The 13,471-nt window shown below is 37.0% G+C and overlaps 1 protein-coding gene across 1 annotated transcript in view; it reads left to right on the top strand.

Moving 5' to 3' along the window:
* BMPR1A (bone morphogenetic protein receptor type 1A) overlaps positions 1-13,471 on the top strand; it is a 74,241-nt gene that overhangs the window by 26,159 nt on the left and 34,611 nt on the right. Inside the window, exon 2 of the mRNA XM_065746807.1 lies at positions 11,137-11,259. The gene's annotated coding sequence lies outside the window, so the exon portion shown is untranslated. The remainder of the gene's footprint in view (positions 1-11,136; positions 11,260-13,471) is intronic.

The following is a 13,471-nucleotide window of genomic DNA, read 5'->3' as shown; positions in this document are numbered from 1 at the left end:
TTTAGTTTTGAGAATATACTAATGCGGGAAAGAACTATTTAAACATTTGTTTCAGCTCACTTCAGTGACTTTTGTACCTTCTTATGACTCTCTGGGGCTGGCACAACAGAGTCAGATGCTCTATTCTTCCTCGCATGCTTGGAAGCTGTTTTCTGACATGCAGTTGTGTATACTGAATACATCGCTTGAAGTAAACACAGTGGCATATCTGACTCATACTCTATCTCTTGTAGAATCTTCCTCTTGTTAGTGGAATGTCAAGGAAGTCACCTGTTTTTGAATCTGGCTTGAGCTGTAGATTTTTTTGTTTTAAAAATACTGGAACATTGTAGTTAACTGAAAGCTTGCAAACTTATTAATTCTTGTCTTTTTAAAATGCACCATAATTCAAATTCAGAAAACTAGAATCCATAGCCCCTACATTTTTTCCCCAATTGTTTGTTCCCACAGTTGCTTTTGAGGTTTGAACAAGCAAAAGTAGCCATGACTATGTATGTGTATCTCATCCTTTTATAATCTTGTTTAATTGTATGGTAATCGTGTTGGAGTTATAATTGGTGTATACTTGTGTTAAAAGAAACAGGCAAAATATTAATTACCAGTTTTATATAAAACACTTGAAGGAAAGCTGACTTTTTGTCATTTACATTTGTGTTGCTCTTGTATAACATTTTAACTTCCTTCCCGTCAACAAAGAAGCAGTTATCCTGAATTTGGATTCTTTTCTATTTTCTGTGACTGCTGAAGAAACCATCCACAGTGTTAAAAATCAATCAGTACTCACAAGTATCTTGCATTCCTGTCGTGCAGAGAATGACGAGGTTCCAGGAAATCATCAGTGGACTGAAATTTGCTTCTGTGACGAGTCAAGAAATTAGTTGGCTTACTGGCTCCTTGGGAATGATTTTATGCTGAAAAGGCTGCCTGAAAACTGACACTTCAGTTGCATTGTTAAATCTATTTAAATTATGAAACAATTCCAAGGAACACTCCTTCTGTTGAGGTTTGTAAGTCGTATGCAGGTTGGTCACTTAGTTTGTAAACCTAGATGAGGCTGAATTTCTTCAGAGCCTGGGAGGAGTTTGTCTGGCATCGGGACCTTTTCTTGAAGGATCTTTGAGTAGGGCTATGCATGATCTGTGTTCTGTATAACCCGCATTGCATTATACAAAATTCAAGTGTGGAAGTGTTTGAAATACAGTAATCTACAACCTTAAATGGAAGTTGTCATTGCCTTCCCCTGAATTTCACAATGTTGATTGCTGTTTTACTGTTTCATAATTTGCTTAGGCAACTGGTTTGTAGAGTAGAATAATGTGAAAAAATATTTAGCTGCAGTTCTGCTGAGTAGTCCCAGAGAAGGGAAAGTGGTCTGTATAATTTTATAAAATAGATGTCGTGCATTTGAAGTGTTAATCAGCTCAGGTTCATGTGAAGCTTTAGCATAGATTATAAAGAAGCTACCAACGTTAAACAGTTCAGTGGTTCTTTCATTTCTTTTTGTATTAATCGTGGTACTTGCTTGACAGTTTAATAGAATCCAGATGGTTCTCAGTGTAGAGAGGGGCAGAGGTTAGCTCTATATTTGAACTCCTTTTGCATTTTGCTTAAAATAAGAATTTTATTCACTTCTTTGGATAGAATGTGGAATAGCTAAGCTAAAAAAACATGAGAAGATACCCTTTTTCCCTTGAATACCCCAGAAAATAATAATGAAGCAATAGTTACTTGATGGTTAAAAATTCAAAGTGTATCTCTGCAATTGACTACTTAAGGTTTTTTCTTAGAAGATTCAAATTATGGGATGTAATAGCGCATACATCTGAAATAGCTCTACTTTCATATTTTTTCAAAGATCATTTAGGCTTTTGAAATATTAAATAGTAACAAATGAGACGATGTTGGAGGAGAAAGAATGGATGTAATAGTGTTAATCCTTACTCCCCATGCAATGGAACTTCATCTCCATTGAATCCAAGAGATCTCACACACAGACTTTCTTTGCTTGGTTAGTTTGGGCAGAGGTATATTTATTGTTCTCAAGTATGAGGAATTTTATTCTAGATAGTATGAGGCAAAGGGAAATCTACATTAATTTCTTTGCCAGTGTGCTGTAAATGCATGTAACAGTAGTGTACGTAGTGCACTTTAGCTGTCTTCTGGCAAGGAAGAACACTATAGTCATGAGCAAATCAGTCTATAACTGATAACTCTTTTAAAGTGTATTTCCTATTTGAATTTAGATGAAATTCAAACGTCAACTGTTTGCTTTTGTACCTCTACTAAGCAGAAAAAGCTGATTGTGTCAGAGCTTTGTTGATTTGTTTTTTTTTTTTTTTTTTTGTAGTTGTTAGAGATGTCACATTAAAGGAACAGTGTCAGGTATCTTAGGGTTCTTGCAGCAAGTCTTCTAAAGCTGAAAGATGCATGAAATTGAAAACAAACTTAGTGAACAATGTATATTAAAAAATGTGTGTGTTTTCCTGATGGAGTGTCCATTGCTGATGGAAAAGCTTTCACGTGCTCTTTACGTCATTGTAGATTTCAGTGTTAATACTATTGAGAACTATGTTATCCTTTTATCCATTTATTAGAATTTGAGTCCACAGGGTTATACCCAACTACATCCTTGCAGAAGGCATGTTTTTTTCTGACAAAGGAAATCCATGGTGTCATGCTCCTTTAGATTAAGGGGTTTCTATTTCTCTTTCTCTACCTACCAAGAATAAATAACTTAGACTTTGGAGTGTGTTTTGCTTTAAAGTATATATTATGTGGTCATATTTCAGGATTCTTTTCCTGAAGGTGGTCTTGGCAGATAAAATAAACCTGTTTCCAAGCAATTAATTGAGTGACTGTTAATGTGGTCAGGTGCTGGAATGGTCTGTCCAGGGAGGTGATGGAGTCACTGACCCTGGAGGTGTTCAAGGAACGTGCAGACATTGCATTGAGGGACATGGTTTAGAGAGAACTACTGGTGATAGGTAGACGGTTGGACCAGATGGTCTTGTAGGTCTTTCCAACGTCAGTGATTCTGTGATTCTACAATTGTGTTAACTGTTATCAGTATTTACTAGAAGATTATTTTACTTGTAAAAATAAGTAAAATTAAAAAAGAAAATTACTGCTTTCATTCTGTCCCTTGATGAATGCTCCAGCAGTCCTGTGCATTTGGAGAAGAGAATTTGAGATGAATAGAAATTTACTGTTATTTCCGAACATGTAAATCAGAAGGAAATACAAGAAGTCAGATGAGATATTTAGATAATTATTCAGCATGTCTAAGAACTTTGTCTGAAGTTTTTCTGCCCTGTGTTTGCCTGTACCCTTAAGATCTATTCTAAACGTAGTTGTTGTTTTTTTTCAAATCTATTATTAGAAATCATAGGTCAAGTTGGAAGGAGCCTTGATTTGGTGCCTTAATTACTACAGGCAGTGCAGTGTTCCAGCACTCCGAGCACATAGCTGTTAGGTGTAATAGCTGAAATGGCTAAGGATTTTTGAGCAGCTTAGTCTGTATACAGTTACCCACGTTCACTGCTTCCTACATGAGGCCGCAGTACTTCGCCTGCTGTGAGCTCAGCTTGAGCAGAGGTTGAGACCATGGTGCCCTAAGCTAGTTCAGTTTAGACTTGCAAAGCAAGTTCTGTATCATCATGCAAATGGTAAGGTTGGAACATCTCTTTATGGTCATATTTTCTAAGATTCTAATGAGTAAATAGTTACTCCAGCCCAGCACTACGCAGTTTGTTTTCATCACACTTCTTCCCTTAGTTCTTTTTTTTTTTTTTTTTTTTTTTAATTTAATTTAAACATAATTTGTAAGACATTTTAAGGGACCAAGGCACCAAGGGTAAGTCCCTATTGCAAACTCTGGAATCAGATATTTTTGTTTCCATAGTTATAGTTTTTATTTGAGGTGATATGCGTACTTATTTTAATGTTATCTTTTTTTGTTTTGCAAAAGGTACTCTTGTATTTCCTGGTGATGGGTCTAATTCTTATCTGAATAACTCACTCTTAATGCATCTGAAAGAGTTACCTGAATGTATTACCCTGTTTATTAAAGAAATGAAGGGAAGTCCATTTCATTTGAGAGCAGATATAATCAAATCTACCGAGATAATTTCATACAGTTTTGGGGGTTATAAAGCACACCTTCACCTCCCTCTACTGATAGAAGTTGGGGGTTTTGTACCACTGAATTATGAAACGATAGTAAAGCTTCTACTTTTGTATTCCCCACCAAAGACCTATATTTGTGTCTAAAGCATCAGTTAATTACGTAAAACCGGAACATCCCTTGAAGGTTACCATGTGGAATGTTTTCATATTGGAAGAATATCAGATCTTGGCTTCCTGAAATTTAATCTGAAAGAATTGGCTATGAACAAGAACTACTCTGAAAGTAATGCCTCCTATTTTATTATGTTGGTGTACAACACCAGAGTCAGATGGTGGTGGTACGGCAGTAGAGGTGGAACCTTCCCACCAGTATTCCTTTACATTTTGTTGCCGAGTGACAGACAGCAGCAGAGGAACAGTGGACAGAATGATGTCTCACATGGAAGTGCAAATGAAGCAAAGGTGTGTCATTGAATTCCTCCATTCAGAAAAAAAACAAAAACCCTGCACCCGTTACATTCATTGATGGTTGTTGAACATTTATGAAGACCAAACAGTTGATGTGAGCACAGTGAGGTGGTGGGTGGTATTTCAGCAGTGGAAACAGCAGCTCACCTCTGCTGGTGCAGACTGTGTAGCACGCAAGCTCTTCAGAATTTATTTTGTCCAATTGCAGTACCTGAAATTATTTCCGCAGTCTACGTGGTGACTCTAAAGAGAGCAGGAAGCTGGATGTAATTTCATTTATACTTACCTAAAAGCTGAAGTCCACAAAAGGCTGTGTATTTGGTTATTTCCTTTAAAGATTTTTGCAGAGAGGATGTTGGTTCTCCACGTAATTTATCACTGTTCCACATAAATGAGCTTTTATTCTGGGGAATATAGGTGAATATACTGGGAACTGAGCTACATATATATCCTTATATAGAAACCTGTCAACCTGTGGAATCTCCTCAGGATGTACAAATCTTTTGTAGCTTTCTAGGCCTCCTCATCTGAGCATCCTTATCGTATGTAGTCAGCTTCTTCTCAGCAGTATTGAAAAGTTATAAATTGTCTGAAGGAAAATACTGTGCGCTACATTTTAATGAAATTGTGGTGTTGATTAAAGTATGACTTATCAATTATGTTTTATTGAAGATTCTTAAGGACTGATTAAGGTATCAAAGAATGTCTAGATGTTCTTATTTTCATACCTTAATGAAAAGTGGTGTTATGCTGTTTTGTTTTTTTAAACCTACAGCACATGCTGTCTTGGTTCCTCCCAGGATTGATGGTTTGCTGTCTTGAATGTTAGTGTGTAATCCATGTCACTTTCTGTCAGTAGAACTGAAATGCTTGGTAGGCTTGCTCAAGGTAGAGGCCATAAACTGTTTCTTTTTGTGTGACAGACTTATGGTTTCCTTAAAGATTTTTCCATGTTTCCATGTATTTGAGATTGTTCAGGTGATGGCTCTAACTTTATATTTGATACTAAGGGACTTGAAAAGGCAGTGGATGGTTTTTCACATTCCAGGCTTCAGTCTTTGTGTTCAGCTGATTCAGAAGGTAATTTTGATAGTGTCCAAAGACCAAAGGTGTTTAAGTTGTGATGCTGTATCAGGAACATTTTTATTTTCGTGTATATAAAATAGTACAATATATTTAAACGAAAGCATTCCTGAAAGTCTTTCTCATATTTGAGTTATTCTGTGAAAAGAGAGATTGAGGGAATACTGGGCCTTTTGCAGGAATCTTAGTGGGAGGAGAAGAGGGTCACCTGTCAAAACATGATCTAATGGCCCTGTGCAGAAGGTAGATTTCACTGGTGCTTTTGTCAGAGAGAAACTGAAGTCTGGGCAGCATTCCCAGGATCAGTGTTATGGTAAGAATGTGCTCCTCTAGGTCTTTGTGCCAAGTGATTGCTTACTGTTGCTTTCTTCTGCGTGAGACAAACCACTATCCAAGTGACAAGGCCTTGGGAGGTTTCGAAGCGCACTGGAAAAGTAGACTATGAAATTTAACTGATGACTGAACAAAACAGATTTTCGATAATTTTATGAAACTTATGAAGATAAGTATGTGGTTTCACAGCTAGCCTTATGTTTTCAGGGATGTCAACTGTGGCAGAGGACTGTGTTGGTTGTGGGGACAGTCTTCAGTATTCTGAGAGGAAGCTTAGAATGCTTGGGCAGGGGAGCTTTCTGGTGGGTACCTCTGCATTTGAGGTAAAAGAGGTGTTTTTTAGGTCTCTTACGAACAGAACAACTTATCAGAATTGTTTTGGGTACTTGGGGAACTGTGGGATATGATGAAAATTGTTGTTGCGCAGCACAGTCTTTAAGCCAATTGGATTTAGTAACCAAGCTTGGCAAATCAGATTCTACCTTGACTAATTCATGCTGGATGAACTGTCCAACTTTGATGTGTCACCAGTGCTGTAGGGTGATGGGATTGCCTTTGGGGATGGCCTACTAAAGAACTGCCTCTGATTCAACAACAACAAGCTGTTGTCAGATAGCTTTTAGCCCCAAAGTCGGGAGAATCAGCTGATTTTTCACTCTCTTGGCTCATTGGACTTGCAAGTGAATATTTCAGACAACTGAAAGATATACTGTACTGTGAGCACAGAGCCTGCTTGCAAAGCAGCATAGGAGATCAGCCCCATCAAGTCCTCTGGGTGACTTCAGATGGTGTAGGAATGCCAGAATGAAATAGTAATGATCTTCTATGAAAAGAGATGGCTTAAAATCTTTCTGCTGTAGGAAATTACATGTGCCAGGACAAAGTAAGAGCCTAGTGGAATTTTCTGTCCTTTTTGTCAAGGCAGACTTCTGTTACGGATCTAAGTCGGTATCACAGGAGGTTTATGTCTGGATTCTTGTCATGACCCCAATAAAAAACTTATTGTGTCACAAGGAATTCTGAAGGGTACAGTGCCTTGTGATTTATGTATGCGTAGATTTGTCACTGCATAAAGTGCAGTCTCTCTGTCTCATACTGCACAGTCCAGCCTCACTCAGGAGCTTATTAAAATTTAAAATTAATCTTCTTCATGAGAGTGTGTTCATACTGAAGTGAGAGATTGATCAAAACTGTCTTGCCTCAAGGACTGGATAAATGTGCTTGAACTGCTTTTCAGGCTCTTAAGCATCTTGCTGCCTGATGCTCAGTGTGCAAAATACTAAGTTTGCTCAGCCCTAGCATCAGTTTATTTTGTATAATGGTTCTATATGTTTTCAAAAGGCTATTTGTTTACTGAGATGCTCATATATACCTTTATTGTTCCACGGACAATACAACCAAGCCTCAGGTGTGTAGCAGGCCATATTGTTTTTACTTTCCCAGCTTAGTGTGGCTTTTCTCACACGTACATTTGTTGAAAAGGATTTCCTTAAGAAAATATCTCCTTGAACGTGAACTTTGAAATAGTACTTGAAAATTTGGTATTGCAGCTTTTTAAAATTCTTCTCAAATTTCCCAGCTACTGTAAACTTCTCGTAGCAGTGTAATCGCTGTGTTTTGATCAGTTTATGGCTTACAGAAGCTCTGGCTACAATCTCTAGTGGCAGTCATGAGACTGAAACATCTTCCAGGGTACTGTCACAGTCTGGACCTGCAGTGTATTTTCTGTGTCCATAAGTTTCTAATAAAAGCCTTTTTATTTATTTATTTATTTATTTGCCTGTAGTTTACCTTAAAATAATTCTGCTTCTGAGACCTTTCCTGTCTATTTTTTAAAACAGTGATAAAGTTTATTGCCCCCTTTTTGTGTTCTGTTGTTTTGGGGTTTTTTTTGTCTGATATCACCCAATGGTCTGAATTTATAGCAACTTTAAAACACGATTCTGTTTCATAAATTGGGATGGAAGTACAACCAGCTCAATGGTTAACCCAGCAGAAGTGAAGCAATGATGGGGGCTGGATTAGTTAAAAGTGGGAAAGATCTAACTGGAATCTGGAACTAATTGAGGAGTGTTTAACCCCTAATCTGTACCCATGAGTCCTTCTGTGACCATGTACATAATTGCAGTTGAATTACTCTGTTAATACTTCAAGATTTTTCTAAACATACATTCCTTAAATATAAATTTGCACATAAAATGCACACCTGACTTTGAGAAGTTTAATTACACAAATTTCTGTGCAAAGCATTTGCTATTTTTGTCCTCCTGATAAGTCAGATTTTGTTGAGTTAGTGCCTTCCTTAGCACTTTGTCTTCCCAGTTGTAGGCTTTCCTTGTACTGACCCTTGTTTGTTTTTGCACTAAAAGCTATAGTGGTTATTCAGCTATAGATTTGTCAGCTATTGGATTTTTGCTGCCATGTAGCAAAGCCCTTCATCCACCTAATGGTGTTTTATTCTACTCCAAAATTTCTAACCTGTATCGAATGTTTCTTTTTTAATTCTTCTTGAAATTTAAGGGTAATTTTCACTTTTCCCCAACTACAGGAAGATGCTTTGGGGAGGAATGGATCATTTGAGAATTAAAATAAAACTTATAAATATCAAAGGTGAAAACTGGCAAGGTAGCATCTTAGTTTCAGCTTCAGTTTTCTCTAGGGTGTCTGCTATGATGCTGTGTTTTAGTTCTAGAAGAGCAATGTCGATAACACACCAGTGTTTATAGTTGCTGCTAAGCAGCATTGTACAGAACCAGGTCCATTCTCAGCAAAGGTCCCAACTGGCAGAGGAACGGAATTAGTCCCACTTCCTCTCTGTGGGCCTATGCTTTGACTGTGGAGAAGCTGTCCCAGGAGTACCAGCTATTCAAAGATGCTATGTCTTGCTCCCCACCTGTACAAACCAGTATCTCAGCAGTTAGAAGTAAGCGCTCCTCTGCTTAAGAGTATATAGTGGGTACCCACCATGTATACCATCCTGTGTTTTTACCTTTGAGTAAAACATGCTGAGAGCATGTGAGGAAGTGGGGTGGAAAATCCACCTCAGCTCTGAGTTGCGGTGAAAAACTCAAGAGACATTCTTTTCAGGCTGGGTATCTAACTGTTCCCTGTGACCTGTGGGTGTCACCAAATTTGCATTTCTCTGGGTTAGCTAGTATGTTATAATTAGTATATAAATATAATTCTGATACAATTTTTTTCAGATTGAGTGGTGACATTCTGAGTTAATAGTATACAAAGAATCCAGATTTAATCCTGCTATAAAAATTTCCTGATAAATCTGGATATATATGTTATAGTGAGAAGCGCTGTGAGCCTCTGTGCTGCTGAAGCTGTTAGTGCTTCTTGTCCACACTGCCATAGGTAAAGTTCTAATAAAGTGAAGATTCATTGTGAATAACTTATTTAATAGCTTGATTTGTTATCAATGATGTTTGTCTGCAAAATGCCATTGAAAATGACACTAAATATTTTAAGAAAATAATCTGTTAGTAATTGAGCATTCTGGATAACAGTAACCTTATGTTCCAGTGTAGCATCTCATGCTGATGAAGAAATTGAATAAATAGTAAGAGAATTAGGTCACTCCCATAAATTAATAATTAATTTCACTCGTTTCTGAGATTTTGTGGCCCTCTAAAAAAAGGAGGCAATGAATTTGAAATTTACACAAAAATGTAATGTCATGAAAGAGGCTGGGCCCATGTTATCTCCAGTGGTGAGGCTGATGTAGGAGAATCAGAGCTGTCCAGAGCAGCAAGCCTAACAGACACACTGTAAAGGTTGTGAGGGTGTTACTTGGAGCTGTTTCTCCTCTGAATCTGTGGCTAACCTTCTGCTAGAGACTCAAGTGTATGCTGTGCACTCCTAAAGTTTGTTCCCTAATCTGCATTTTCCCAAAATAAATTTGTTTTATGTTCTCTGAAGTCCCTTTGCTGTGGAAAGCAAAGCAAATGGGTCTTTGTATAAATTAGGTAGTACATACAGGGGGTTTGGCCATACTGTAAAGACAAAGTATGCTGAGCAACTTTTTTCTGTCTGTAGTCATATCCGCAGGAGATCAACAGAAGGTGAGCTTGAATACCTTGATTAAAGAGGGAGAAAAATGGATTTATTGCAGGTTCTTTATAAGCTTATTTTTCAAAAAGCAAAACCAAACTCCACACCACACCTCTGCATGGCAAGAATGTTTTCTCGGTTCTATCGTGGAAGAAATAGCTGTCACGTGTCAGCCTGTCTGCTCAGTGGAGACAGTTGCCTTGAAGATCTGTTGCTATCCAATACTCAGGATGGTTTCAGATTGCCATTTTGCACAGATTTATTATTTATTACCAAGACTATTAAACCTCACTGTGTTAGGAGCAATACTTATAAATGGACGTGGAGCCAGAAGTATTTTGACCTTGTAATGATAAATGTTCTTATGGGTCTTGGAAAAGAAATGAAGTGGGCACAAACCTTTCCTCTGCAAGAATCATGTAGGTGTACGCTTCATCCATCCCTGTTCCTGGTGCTGTTGGCCACTGCATTCAAAAATAAGGCATTGAATCATTAGACTGTAAGATTGGTTGTATATTTTTTAACTGTACATCTGGTTTAAGCTTCTGTTTTACTGTCGAGGTTATGTTTGCAGTCTTAGGACTGGAAGTACTTAGTGATAAAATTTTTGTGTGATATTTCTGAAAGCTTGACATTGAGATTTTTTTTTTCTGTTTATGTCACCAACGATACATCCATCCTCTAATCTGCCTGGTTTTAAAAGTAAAATTGGAGAAATTGAGTGGTTTGTAAACCTGATTGCTGCAGGACAGGTGAATCCAAGAGTTACTGGATGGTTATTGGCACAGACGAGAAAGGCATGTATTCAGAGGAAATATCTCCCATCATCTAAGATAAACCTGCCTATCACCTAAATTGAATTTTAAACGCTTTTCAGTACAAATATTATGTAACTGTGCAATTGCTAGAAATGTAAAGAGGTTGGGTTTTTTTCTAGGAGCAGTTCATAATTGCAGATGACTTCCATAATTTCAGATATCGGTACCTTCAATATCCAGTTTGCATTACAATAAGCTGTCAGTACAATTTCTTTGGATAACTCATAAGTCAAATTCTTTTGTTTCGCAGATTAATAGAAATATGCGTTTCCATAATACCACCTTTGAACTAATGAAGTGGAAGTACAGATGAAAACAGTCTGGAGGAAGCTTGAAGTACAATACTGTTTCATTCAGTTTCCTAATTCTGAAGGTAAATATATATGAAAATATTTTCAGTGTTTCCAGAGTAAATATGCATATGATAAGTAGCCATCTTATCTTTCCTTTTAAAATGTTTAAAGCTTCTTTTTCTTTTTATGCTGATGACTGTGTTTTTAACACCATGCTGAAAGTGCTGTTTGATCTTCTTTATGTTCTGTGTTTCAGTTTAGAGAAGACAACAAAGCAAAATCAAATAGAGATCTCTTTTATTGAGAGACATTGCGAAAAAGTTACTACTATACAAATTCTATTTGCTGTAACCTGTCAGGTCACAGTTATTATTAATTTTTTAGTGGAAATAAATGACTACTTTTACTGCTAAGTGACGTGCCTGTTGGGCATCTTGTTCTCTGGCATAGTGTTTGATGGCTACTGAGTTTTATTACAGTTTTTTCTATTGTTACTGCTACTAATAATAATTTTTCATAGTAAATTCCATGGCCATAGATATTTTAAAGTCATTCCTGTGATTGATTATGAATGTTGCACATGAGGTTTCGGTGTGTTGTTCGAACTTTGCTGTTTTGTGGTATTGTCTGAAGCTATTTTTCCTTTATTTAATTAAGACACTAATTACAATCACCCTGTGATGTTGGATTTTTAACACGTTTCAGAAATCTCTTCTGCATCATTAATTCTGTTCAAGAAGAGTTGGTAATAGCCCTCCTACATCTATCTTTTCACTGTCATTGCTAAGGCAATGCCCACATACTGCATTCAAGATGTGTTACTGTTAGCCCTCCCTCTCTTTTTCCCATTTGGGTATAAACAGGGGCTCAGAAGAGATGGAAGAGCTTCAGAGGCTTGCACTCTGTCTTCACAAGTCATCATCTGTTCTTTTTCAAAGGAAGTTTCTTTCTTGGATTATATTAGTCCTGTAGCTTGTGGCCCCTATTACAAATTCACCTTAAATCTCTTTCCAAGAAAACAGAAACTTCAGGTACAGCAGCTCTGTGCCTCTTTCACTTCCAAAGATCAGCCAAGGGAGGTTGAAAAGAGGTATTCTGTATTTGATACATCCTATTCAGAAAAGCATATGGTTTTAGAGAAAATGCTTCAAGGAAAAGATCAACATTGAATTCGACTAACCTGTGTTGTGTTGTTCTGCTGACTCATTATTTGAAAGCAGTAACTTTCTGTATACCATAAACAAAAGCTTGAAGCTTGAACTCATGCTTGAAATTGCAAAATCTGTGGTGAAATCTACAGTACTTCAGGTGAGAAAGATCCTAATCTGCTCAGCATGGAATGCATCTTGATTTATGCTAGCTTCTTTTATAGCCATATTTTACTCAGGTAATTCTATGCCCGACAATACAAGAAGATAAGCAAGCTTCTTTTATTTTTTGCATTTAATCACATATTCCACATATTCCTAAAGCATGTTGAGTTTATACTGTAGCTGATTCAGCGGACATTGGAAAACTCATGAAAAATCTCACTCCTTTAATGTAAGAGATTTAAGGAAAGTGTACATATTTGGACACTGCATATGTAAGTTGGTTGAAGTAAGGAATACCAGTAAACATTAATGTCTTTGAAATGCCACCTGTATTTTTCTCTTCAGTATCTTTAAGATACTGTCTTTATTTGAAATACACTGGAAAGCCAACAGATTCCCTTCTATTGTAAAGTGGGGAAAAAGGAACTTTTTTGCTAATATTTATTTTTATTATCTGATAAGGCTGGGCAAAAGCTGTTATGTGGCAGAGTATGAGTAGACAGACTAGGACCAAAAACTCCAGATGAAATACTCTTAAATAGAATGGAGGAGAAATAAATAATATCACAAAACCATAAAAATTCCACAAGTTACTTCCCCTCCCCCCTGCCCCTTGTGTGCTATATTTTTTAGTAGTTAGATTATTAGGAGTAGATGGAGAGGGGAAGTTGTTTTATGCTGTTCCTGAAGGTGAATAAGTGATCTGACAAAAAGTAAAACAGCACCACTACTCCACCACATGATTTCACTGTGTTGACACAGCTTATCTAATTTTTACTAAAGATTGTGGACTAGCAAGTCAACAAGCATGCAAATAAAGGCATGTTTGAACCAAATAAAACCAGAGTATTTTGCCAGTCATTTCTGTTTCTGCATGTGCTCTGCCTTCTCTTTTCATACTTTTTGCAATTTAATAGCTAGGTGATGGATAAAAGATGAAAAATACAGGTTACCAACCGAAAGAGGGAAAGAATATAAA

This window comes from Cyrtonyx montezumae, unplaced genomic scaffold (assembly GCF_038088225.1).
Source record: "Cyrtonyx montezumae isolate F1298 unplaced genomic scaffold, pur_monq_1.0 scaffold_4, whole genome shotgun sequence".
Classification (NCBI taxonomy): domain Eukaryota; kingdom Metazoa; phylum Chordata; class Aves; order Galliformes; family Odontophoridae; genus Cyrtonyx; species Cyrtonyx montezumae.
Note: the sequence above shows the minus strand (reverse complement) of the source record. Positions and strands in the feature narration are given on the sequence as shown.